The sequence below is a fragment of the Sus scrofa genome, chromosome 2, assembly GCF_054392235.1.
Source record: "Sus scrofa isolate SSC_HxYL_T2T_F1_AM1 chromosome 2, Sscrofa_HxYL_maternal_Yorkshire_Landrace_v2.0, whole genome shotgun sequence".
NCBI lineage: Eukaryota > Metazoa > Chordata > Mammalia > Artiodactyla > Suidae > Sus > Sus scrofa.
In genome coordinates, this window is record NC_139384.1 from 105,970,666 (window position 1) to 105,983,425 (window position 12,760).

Here is a 12,760-nt window from a genome sequence, read left to right on the forward strand (position 1 = left end):
CCAAAACCTAATCCCTGTTAAAAGGCATTCATTATGTAAATCACCTATTTTATATCATTACATATATTTTTAAGGATGATGATAGAATAATCATAATTTTAGTCAAACTGAAAAATTGGGGGAGAGCAAAGAGATGATATTAAAAATTATCCTAGGAAAAGTGATACATACCAGACTGATCCAAGCACAATGGGACTTATAAAACATTATAAACTATATATTTGAAATTGATGCATTGTAGAAGGGTATGAAGTATATCAAAGTCATTAATGCCAAGGTGTTTTCTGAAGTGATTATGTGCTATATTACATCTTCACCAAATCTTGATATTACAGTAACTTCAAATTTTACCAGTATAATAAGTGTAAAATGTACTTCATTGTGGTTTAAGGTGGCACATCCTGATTATGAATAAAGTTGCACATGTTTTCATAAGTTTAATGGCCGTTTATTTTTTCTCTTCTGTGAAATGTCTGTTAATGTCTTTTACCTTCTCCAGTAGATTGTCTTTTCATAACGGTTTGAGGTTGTCATGTTCTAGACACTTATCCTTCACTGGTTATATGTGTTGAAAATATCTTCTCCCTGTTTGTAACATGACGTTTCCTCTGTTTGGGGGGTGGGGCGTCTTGTGATAAACATGATTATATGTATTACTTTTTCTTCATGTTTTATGATTTTGATATATTGAGTAGGAATCCATTCCTATTGAGAGATTCCATATTTATTTCTAAAAGTATTGAAGTCTTTCTTTTCACACTGAAATCCTCCAACTGTCTGGAATTGATTTTTGCATATGGTGAAGGGAGAGCTTTGGGGGAAGGGTGGAAGGCGGCTGCCCCTTACCTGGTGACCATTCAGAGGTCCTGATACATGTCCTCTGAGGGGAGAAGGCACAGTGTCAGAGTCATATCTGAGCAAGTGGCGAAGAGCTGCCATTGTAGTTCCTGCCAGCAGAGCAGCTGGTGCAGTCTCTACTGTGGTCTTGCTTCCTATACAGGTCTCAAAGTTTGTTGCCTTTTTCACAGTGCGCAGCCTGAACAAACCCAATTAGGCCAGTTGGCAAGGTAGATACCTGATCCATTCCCACCCAGCAAATGCTTCATACTCTGCTTGCTTACATCTCTAGATTCATGTTTTCTCACTTTGGTCTTCAAAGATTTTCCTTTATGATTGAGCCATGCATTTGAAAGAATGCGTTTTACGTTTCATTCAGTACTTTAAATATCCTTCCCTAGGAATTGTTCTATGAACACCTATCCACTCAGCCATGTTGCCTGCAACAGAAGTCCCTAATGTGGCTTCAAAATATTTTGAAGTGGACCCTAAATGAACATTAAACCAAAATTTGTGCTAATGGTGTCAGCATGCTATAAAGAGGCTAAGTGATGCTCAGAGACATTAAATTACTTTGTCAATGTGTTTGTTTCTGAGAACACTATTTTTTATTTTGTTTTTTATCTCTATCTTGCTCTTTAAGGGTTGGCAATAGTATAGTTCTTTCAAAAATCTTTGCAATGCCTTTTCCCTACCTCTGACAAAGTTCATTTGAGTGAATAATCATTCCCTGAATTGTTATCTGGAATCATATGTGAAGAGAAAAAAGAAAAATTAAATTTCCTGATTATCAGTAACGAACTTCTAATTACAAGTGGGTAATAGGCACTAAAGATTTAGCCAGGATAATCAACAATGAAATATTTCCTAGTAACCATATCACCGTGAAAATATGTAACTCCTATCTTATAAAATTAAATTTTAGAACACAATACAGAGTTCCCATTGTGGCTCAGTGGAAACGAATTCTACTAGGAACCATGAGGTTACAGGTTCGATCCCTGGCTTCACTCAGTGGGTTAAAGATCTGGCATTGCCATGAGCTGTGGTGTAGGTCACAGATGCGGCTCAGATCTGGCATTGCTGTGGCTGCAGCTGTGGCATAGGCCAGCAGCTGTAGCTCCGATTAGACCCCTAGCCTGGGAACCTCTGTATGCCACAGGTGCGATCTTAAAAAAAAAAAATCTAGAACACAATACATTATGTATCTACTCTGTTTTATCATTATTATTTGGAGATTGATTTCCCCTTCTCTCATAGTCAAGTTACAAAAGGGATTTCTTTTAGGTTGGGTTTTCTAGAAAGTGATTTGAGATGGATATTTGCCTGCCAAAAATTTATTAGGGAATGCTTCCAGACACAAGTAAGGGAAAAGAGAAAGAAGAATTGGAAAGAAGAAAGTGTTAAAGTACAAGGTAATTGATCAGAAGCCTTAGCTTTTCTATGGTGAACTCTATCTGCAATGGTCTTTCAAAGTTGTCCTGAGCTAAGCAAAGGAGACTAAATCTTCTGAACCCCACACGGCCCAACCATGGAATGAGGGATGCCATGGAATTAGGGATAGGACACAACCATAGGAAAAGTGGCTTCTTTTGGCCAAGGACCTGTAGCAGGAATTCATCCATGAGCTATAGCATCCTTGATTCTTGGCAGTAGGGACAACATATGCCTTGGTTCTGGTTTGTGGTGGGAGGAATCTCCCTTGGGAAATTCTGCGTCGCCTACCATGTCATTTTCAATTTCAAACAAGAAGTATGGTAGGCTCTAGGCAATTAATGTTTTCTGGAAATGACCAATAGACTCATTTTAAAGTATTCCAAAATAAAGAAAAATTCTCTAATCATGTCAAATCTTGAGAAAATTTAATTTAAAAATTAGCGAAACAGACAATTCTCCAAAGACATACAGATGGCTGAGAAACACATGAAAAGATGTTCAGCGTCACTCATTATTAGAGAAATGCAAATCAAAACCACTCTGAGGTACCACCTTACACCAGCCAGAATGGCCATCATCCAAAAGTCTACAAACAGTAAGTGCTGGAGAGGGTGTGGAGAAAAAGGAACACTAGTACACTGTTGGTGGGATTGTCAATTGGTGCAACCACTGTGGAAAGCAGTATGGAGATTCCTCAGAAAACTAAACATAGAACTACCACTTGATCCAGCAATCCCACTCCTGGGCATCTACCCAGAGAAAACCACAACTTGCAAAGACACATGTACTCCAATGTTCATTGCAGCACTATTTACAATAGCCAAGACATGGAAACAACCTAAATGTCCATCGACAGAGGAGTGGATCAAGAAGATGTGGTACATATACACAGTGGAATATTACTCAGCCATCAAAAAGAACGATATACCAGCATTTTTAGCAACATGGATGGACCTAGAAATTATCATGCTAAGTGAAGTCAGCCATACAATGAGACACCAACATCAAATGCCTTCACTGACATGTGGAATCTGAAAAAAGGACACAATGAACTTCTTTGCAGCACAGATACTGACTCACAGACATTGAAAAATTTATGGTCTCTGGAGGAGACAGTTTGGGGGGTGGGGGGATGTGCTTGGGCTGTGGGATGGAAATCCTATGAAATCAGATTGTTATGATCATTATACAACTACAGATGTGATAAATTCATTTGAGTAATAAAAAAATGAAAAAAAATAATTCAATATTGGAAAGCTTATATGCTTTGGCTTTTTTTTTTGGATGAAGCTTCAGTTTATTATTATAACACATTTCTAAGAATAGTATTAAAACAAAATGTCACAAATCAAAGAAAAAATTGAAGAATGCTAAAGCACCACTTCTGATCACATCTGTAGAGCATGCTGTGGTGTGCTGCCAAGATCCCCCTCCAGAACTGTGACATTTATGCTCCTATCAGCCAGGATATTGGCTATTGACTGCTTTTAATTAAGTTTTCTTCTGGAAATTGCCTTTGATATAAAAAAGTCACCAGCCCAAAATTTCACTTCATCTTTAAAGACAACCTTAATTTTGCATCTGGTTAAAATCTTGGCCTCTCTCCCACAAATCAGGACAGTGTGAATAGCCATCCCAGCTCCAGAGCTCCCCACTTAATCAGCTGAGGCCTTCTTTGCAACTGTATTACAAATCAATCTCTCCTTTTGCCCAGTCCTGCTCCTCTTTACACTCCTTTATGTGTCATGTATCTAATAACACTGCCTAGTCATATTCCTGAACACATCTGTTGAGTCTTTTTTCCAGAGAATTTGATTTAAGAGAGTTAGTTCCAAGAGTAATCCTAGGAAGTAGACTCTGTGATAGAATATTTAAGTCGGGTCATCCTTTGGCCAGCTGGCAAGAAGGACCCTGTCACTGGGGCTAGGTAGATACTGATATCTCTTAGCATGCTATAACAGTTCCAGTGTTATAACTTTCACCAATGGTAAACTGGAAGAAGTGAATGCATTGGTATGGGCAATGTCTCAGCTATTTTAGAATTCTAGAGGATTTAGTAATGGAAGTTATAATGAAAAGGTAACTAAACATTAACTTAAGGAAAAGTGTGAAGGCCAGAGGGCCTTCTTAGAAGCATATAAAGGGGCCCTAAACTTTGCTTGGGGAGGGGGGAGTGCAGAAAATGCTAACTATCATACACAGTACTTAATCATGATGTGGCATATTTCCATAAAACATTGAATTTTCAGCTCAAACAAGTCTTCTATCCCAAGGTCCAGGCCCTGATGAGAAAGGAATAGGACCATGAAACATGGGATGGGAACATTTAGCTTGATATATTCAAAGTTTTAAATCTTTAGGTTTTGCTGTACCCTCTGGACCTGCATAGTGCTCCATTCATTCATGTTAAAGGCTAGTATTCCGTCCTTCTTTGCAGATGGTGTAGAACCTCTGTTTTGAAAGACAACATTTGCCCTTCTCAAGATCTACCCACCACTTTCTTCTCTGGCTACCAAACCAGTTGTCAAGGTCAAGTCATAACATAATCTGGCCAAGAAAGTTCTAGGCCTATTGAGAGAGAAAAGGAATTACATGCTAAAGGAGTTGTGGGGTCTAGAAAACATACGCCAGTGGAAGCCAGGAGAGTGGGACTACATCCTGATGGTGTGAAATAAAGAGAATATACAGCATAAATTTGCATAAAGGAGAGTATGTTGATATGGAAGCATTCACATTCTCATATAATACAGGATTTAATACCCTGGCAAGGACCCAAGTAACAGTGCAAACACACTCCTAGATGGCTCTTGAATCCCGAAGAAGGCTTTAATTCACACTAAGTGTAGTAGAAATGCCAAGACTTCCATGGCAGATGTGAAATAAATGATCAATAGGTTCAGGGTGGTAAATATTCTGGAGTGAGTAGACTACCTAAGGCTATAGAACCCATCATATTCCAGTGAACAGCTTAGAGAACATAACAGGAAATGAGCTGGTTAGAGGAGCACTAGAGTCATTGAGAAGATCAGTGGTGGCTGTTGTCTGCAGGCCAGGGCTAAGATAGGAGATGCTATTATAGCACTTATTTCCCTAAAGGTGGTAGAGATGATAGAGTCCAGTAGGGATGATAGGGATGGTAATAGAAGTCAAGTGGTGATGATGCTGAATCACGAGAAGCAAGTTGGGAGACATTATCATTATGAGTGAGTAATTATCCACCAGGAGCTGTGGAGATGGTTCAAAGAACCTGGCATTCCTAAGAGAAAGTCATGAGTAGCCAACAAGTATATTTCCTAATATACACAACAAAAAGAAATCAAGAATGGATAATCAAGAAGCTTAGGGTAGCTGTCCTAGTTTAAAAAAAACAAAAACAACAAAACAGTTTGTAGACCTAAGCCAAGTCCGGAACCTAAAATCCAATGATTAAAAGAGATTCTGGGTCCTTAGGAGAGAGCACTTTGCAGCATTACAACAAGTGTATATGGTAGTCCTTGACTGAAAGGACCTATAGCCATTAATTCAGATTATCATAAACATGGAAAAGAGAACACTCATATTTTTGAGGACTGTAGACACAGATTAGAATTAACATTAAATACCTAGAGGCCAAAGAGTCATCATGGCCCCTACTGGAGTGGGGAGGTATGGCAGTCAGATATTAAGTAGAGTCCTGGCCCAAGTTTGGCTTACTAGGTCCATAATAGCCATTCCCTTCATCTCCAGAGGTATAATTGGAATGGAAATACTTGGTGATCTGCAGATCTCCACATTTGGTCCTTGGCATATAGGATAAAAAGTAGAAAAAGCCCAGTGAAAATCTCTGAAACTTCCCTTTAACAACAAAAATATTTCATCTTGGTGGTAGTGGCAGAGACTAGCACCATGCTTTTAGACCTAAAGAATGAAGAGGTAGTGGTGACCTTCACAATCCATTTAAATTCTCCATATCCATAATGAACCCCAAAAAGCCAGGGGATCTCATACATGACATCTGACTGCCACAAACCTAGCCAATTGCAGCTACTGTGCCAGATGTGGTATGTTTATTACAGCAGATCAATATAGCCTCAGGTTCAAACTATGTAGTCATTGATCTGGAAATTGTGGACTTTCTACTCCTATCTGGAAAGAGGATCAGAAGTAGTTCATATTTATGTGAGATGGAAAATCATATGCATTTAACCTTGCCCAAAGCTACACTGTACTGTATGTAGGTCAAAATATAATCCAAATGAATCATCTGGGTATTTCACAAACCATTGCATTGGCCTATTGTATTGATGACATCATGTTAATGAGACTAGGTGAACAAGAATTCCCAAGTATGGGGGATGCCTTAGTAAGACACATGTGCTTCAGAGAGTGGAGGATAAATTTTACAAAGATTTGGGGACTTCACACAGCAGTGAAATTTTAAGGGGTTGAGTGGTCTGGGATATGCCAAAACACTCCCTCAAAAGTAAAACACAGAATTATTTCTTTGCAGTCTTTTTTCTTTGTGGTGGGAAAGAAAGAATGACCAGAAAGAAAGAATGACATCTGGTATGCATCTTCAGGGCTCTGGAGGTAGCATATTGCATACTCCAACCAATTTACTCAATGACATGAAAGGCAGCCAGTTTTGACTGTGACTGAGGACAGGAAACCAGTCTGTGGCGCTCCCAGCTGCAGACAAGCAGCTCTGCTTCTTTGGCCATGTGACCTGGTAGCCCCATGGTATTAAATTCTCTCAAGTTTTGAAGCACTCCTAAAAATTAATACAGTTTTGCAATAATTCAATATAGGTAAGTCAGACAGCACTGGTTGCTTAAAGCCTGCCATTCTTCATGCTTAAAATTTGGCTACTGGAAAGAAAGACATTTTCCATGTTAGGACTGATGTGATTACTAACCCCCATCTATATGAGGACAATGTCTAGATAATGGATACAAATAGTCATAAATGGAAGGGATTTCTCATAAGCTTTCAGAAGCCAAAATAATCACTTGAAAAATGAAGGATGTGATTAACTACATAGTTATTTCCTCTACATAAAACTGTAGTCTTCAACTATTAGACCTCATAAGGACCTTTGAGGTCATCTAGTCCAAGGCTTTAATTTTACAAATGAAGAAACTGAGGCAAAAAAAAAGATTAAGGAATTTGCCTAATATATTTTCAATTTAAATTTTACTAAAGCATAATTTACATCCAATTATATTCCCATAAAACTAAGTCTAATCAATTCCATATTTAACAATTAAAAACCATAATCAATCAAATCTAAAATGCAATCATGTAAAAGAGATTCATATATTAAATCATAAAAAATAGAACAGGTGATTAAACAAGGAGTCATTTGGCCATCTACTTCCTTATCTGGAAACAGTTCACATGTCATGTGGTCTTAAGTCTATTTCTTCTAACAAAATCCTTTATACAAACTCATAATGACACAAAGTTGCCAAAATTTATGTCCCCATTTCCCTTGATTAATTTATAGACTGAACATTATCACTTTTAATCACTTTATGAGACTGGTATTTTTATGGCCAGAAAAGGCCTCAAGGTTATCTTTTGTGTTACAGAATTTCATTTCTAAGCTCTACATATCCAAACTTGATGGTCTGATGAGCCAGAGGAAAAAAATAACTTACTCCTCCCAAACCTATATAAAGCTAATCACTGCCATAAAAGTCAGAAATCACTCAAGCAAAGGTTTCTGTTGATCAAATCCTATAGACTCTTTTTTAGTATTAATTTCTCTTGGCTTCTTCCCTTAAACCTGGGTGCTGTGACTCCTTGGCTTAATCAATCACCGACTTGTTTCCATTTCTATCTCTTACCAGTTCTTAGCCTCCTTTACATCACCTCTGCTCAACCCTTAAACATTAGTATGCCTCCGAATTCTATTCTTGCCATCTTCTCTTCTTTATATCTTATAATAGGGATTGTTAACAAAGCAGGTATAAACTGAATGTTTTCACTAATCCCTAACTCAAATTACGCATTCTCTCCATTTATGAAAACATACAATAAAATATGGTAATATTACAGGCACTGTCACTCTATAAACATTTTTTTAACCATAGATTTTTTTCTATATCGCTTTGAACTTGTTTCAGAGATTTCAGTGTAGTATTCATACTCATCACCTACTTCACACATACTGTAGGAGAAACCATCACATAAAAACGTAATATGAGAGTAGTTTCCTCGTGGCTCAGTGGCTTAAGGATCTGGCATTGTCATTGCTGTGGCTCTGGTTACAGCTGGGGCCCAAGTTCAATCCCTAGCCCAAGAACGTCCAAATGCCAAAGGTGTCGCCAAAAAAAAAAAAAAACCCTGTATGATAAAGTACAAAAATAAAGGAAGGAATTAAGTTTCATGGGAGCAGATGGAAGACAGTGTATAATGCTCATTAGAAGAACTAAGGAATGTTTTAGAGAAGTGACATATGACATTGACCTTGAAACATAAATAGGAATTGGCCAGATGAGAAAAAGGGGAGATGCCTTTACCATCAGAACAAATACCATCTCAATGATCCTGAACTATGAAAGGAAGGGGTGAAGGGCTCTGTTCCATAGGAAAGGAAGGGCAGGGTAGAGGCAGATGATCAAGCTGAGAAGACAGAGGAGGGAACAGTTGTGAAAGCCTGTGTGGGCAATTCTAAGATCTTCAGATCTTCTCCTATAGGTGAGGATAAACTGCCAAGTATTTTAGGCAGAAGAATTTCAATATCTTATTTCTATTTTAAAGTGCTAAAGCTCTTGCCTCCCTTGTCAAAGATTAATTGACCATAGGTGTCAGGGTTTATTTCCGGGTTCTCTCTTCTGTTCCATTGGTCTGTCTGTCTGTTTTGATACCAGTACCACACTGTTTTGATGACTGTGGCTTTGTAGTATTTCTTGAAGTCTGGGAGAGTTATGCCTCCTGCTTGGTTTTTGTTTCTCAGGATTGCTTTGGCGATTCTGGGTCTTTTGTTGTTCTATATAAATGTTTGGATTGTTTGTTCTAGTTCTGTGAAAAATGTCATGGGTAATTTGATAGGGATTGCATTGAATCTGTAGATTGCTTTGGACACCTATGGTCAATTAATCTTTGACAAGGGAGGCAAGAACATCAAATGGGAAAAAGAAAGTCTATTCAGCAAGCATTGCTGGGAAACCTGGACAGCTGCATGCAAAGCAATGAAACTAGAACACACCCTCACACCATGCACAAAAATCAACTCAAAATGGCTGAAAGAATTCAATATACGACAGGACACCAAAACTCCTAGAAGAAAACATAGGCAAAACACTCTCTGACATCAACATCATGAATATTTTCTCAGGTCAGTCTCCCAAAGCAATAGAAATTAGAGCAAAAATAAACCCATGGGACCTCATCAAATTGAAAAGCTTTTGCACAGCAAAGGAAACCCAAAAGAAAACAAAAAGACAATTTACAGAATGGGAGAAAATAGTTTCAAATGATGCAACCGACAAGGGCCTAATCTCTAGAATATATGAACAACTTATACAACCCAACAGCAAAAAAGCCAATCAATCAATGGAAAAATGGGCAAAAGACCTGAATAGACATTTCTCCAAAGAAGATATACAGATGGCCAGCAAACACATGAAAAAATGCTCAACATCGCTGAGTATAAGAGAAATGCAAATCAAAACTACCATGAGATACCACCTCACACCAGTCAGAATGGTCATCATTAATAAATCCACAAATAACAAGTGCTGGAGGGGCTATGGAGAAACCCTCCTGCACTGCTGGTGGGAGTGTAAACTGGTACAGCCACTATGGAGAACAGTTTGGAGATACCTTAGAAATCTATACATAGAACTTCCATATGACACTGCAATCCCACTCTTGGGCATCTATCCGGACAAAACTCTACTTAAAAGAGACACATGCACCCGCATGTTCATTGCAGCACTATTCACAATAGCTGGGACATGGAAACAACCCAAATGTCCATCGACAGAGGATTGGATTCGGAAGAAGTGGTATATATACACAATGGAATACTACTCAGCCATAAAAAAAAATGACATAATGCCATTTGCAGCAACATGGAAGGAACTAGAGAATCTCATACTGAGTGAAATGAGCCAGAAAGACAAAGACAAATACCATATGATATCACTTATAACTGGAATCTAATATCCAGCACAAATGAACATCTTCTCAGAAAAGAAAATCATGGACTTGGAGAAGAGACTTGTGGTTGCCTGATGGGAGGGGGAGGGAGTGGGAGGGAGGGGGAGGCAGTGGGAGGGAGGGGGAGGGATTGGGAGTTTGGGCCTATCAGACACAACTTAGAAGAGATCCTGCTGAATAGCATTGAGAACTTTGTCTAGATACTCATGTTGCAACAGAACAAAGGGTGGGAAAAAAAACTGTAATTGTAATGTATACATGTAAGGATAACTTGATCCCCTTGCTGTACAGTGGGAAAATAAAAAAATAAATTAATTTAAAAAAATAAAAAAAACAGAAAAAAAATAAAGTGCTAAAGTTAATATCAATATGAAGAGAAAACTGGTGGCACAGAGACTAATCAAAAGGCTACTACAATACTTGATTCAAGAGACATGAATGGTTGCCTTGAGAGATAAGAAAGCAGTCAAAATAAAAACTGGATTTTCTGGCTTAGATGGTGGGGTAATGGTGATGCCATTAACAGAAAGACAGAATATAGGAATGTGAACACAATATCTTAATTTAAAAAGAAGATAGTATCCTTTGGGAATTATTATTCAGCTTTATGCCAGTGGCTTCATACAAATAAGGTTTTATTTTCCTCATTAAACAAGAATTCTTGAGGTGAACTGATACTGGCACTGGTTCAGCAATTTGATAAGATTTTTGCTTCACTAAAGAAGAAATACAAATGGCAAATAAAATAATGAAAAGTGTTCAACATCATAGCCACTAGGTAACTTCAAATTAAAACCATGATGAGATACTACTATGCATATATTAGAATTGCTAAAACTCAAACGCTGATAATTCCAAGAGTGGGCAAAAATGATGATCAATTCAAACTCTCAAACATTGTTGGTAGAAATGTTAAATGGTACAGCCACTTCGGGAAACAGATTACTATTTAATACTCATAAACATACATTCACTACATGACTATTTATAGGAATACCACTTATAAAAATGAAAGCTAATATTCACCTGTATATACATGTTTATAGCAGCATTATTCATAATCACCAAGAAGTGCAAACAATCCAAATATCCATGAGCCAGTGAAGAGATAAACTGTTGTACATCCATACAATTGAATATTATTGACAAATAAAAAAAGAACAAATTACTGGATATAATGTATCTATTATGCTGAGTGAAAGGAGAGAAAAAAATCATATGAGTGATTCCATTTATATGATATTCTGGAAAGGCAAAACTAAAAGAACTGTTGTCATATCAATGGTAACCATGAGAAGGGGAAGAGGGATTCCCTCAGAGGCATAAGGGAATTTTATGTAATGATAGAAATTTCAATATCCTGATTGTGGTGGCAGTTATACATTTATGTATATTTATCAAAATCCATGGATTTGTACACCTGAAAGTGAATTTTGCCTTATGTAAGTTATTCTTCAGTGTACCTGGTGTTTAAAAATCTGGACAATTTTTCCAAAGAAAACAAATCACTAATTTGAAAAGATATATGCATTCCTATGTTGACTGAGCATTATTCACAATAGTCAAGATATGAAAGCAACTTAAGTGTCCACGGATAGACAGAGAAAGATGCAGTATGTGTATGTACACACACACACACACACAATGAAATATTATTCAGCCATTAAAAAAGAATGAAAACTGCCATTTGCAAGAACATGGATGGACCTAGAGAGTATTAAGTTAGAAAAAAGACGAATACCATATGATTTCATTTATACATGGAACCTAAAAAACAAAACAAATGAACAAACATAAAATGAAGTAATGAGTCATAAAGATGAAATATACAGCATGAGGAATACAGTCAATAACACTGTAACATTTTTGTACAGTGACAGATGGTAACTATACTTATTGTAATAATCATTTGGTAAAGTACAGAAATATCAAATCACTATGTTATACACTTGGAAACAGCACAGTGATATAGGTCAATTATATTTTTTAAAAAATCACAAGACAATTGTTTCATTTGCTTTGGTAACACATGACACTAAAATTGGAATGATACAGAGAAGATACTATGGCCCCTGCCCAAGGATGACTACAAATTTATAAAGCATTCTATATTTTTAATAAGGTCCTACTGTATAGCACAGGGAACTATACCCAGTCTCTTGGGATAAACCATGATGGAAGTTAATATGAGAAAGGGAAAGTATATATTTGTATGACTAAGTCACTTTGCTGTACAGCAAAAAATGGCACAACATTAAAAATCAACTATACTTTAAAAAAAAACAGATGATTACTTATTTTCAGGTAAAAAAAAAATTAAATGAGGACTTAAGAATTA

The 12,760-nt window shown here is 37.2% G+C and overlaps 1 non-coding gene across 1 annotated transcript; it reads left to right on the forward strand.

The window, feature by feature from the left end:
* The first annotated feature begins 12,428 nt into the window (after nucleotides 1–12,428).
* Nucleotides 12,429–12,538, forward strand: LOC146405631 (U6 spliceosomal RNA). The gene has a single exon (XR_014839295.1). It is a non-coding gene; the product is annotated as a U6 spliceosomal RNA (small nuclear RNA).
* Nucleotides 12,539–12,760: the final 222 nt, after the last annotated feature.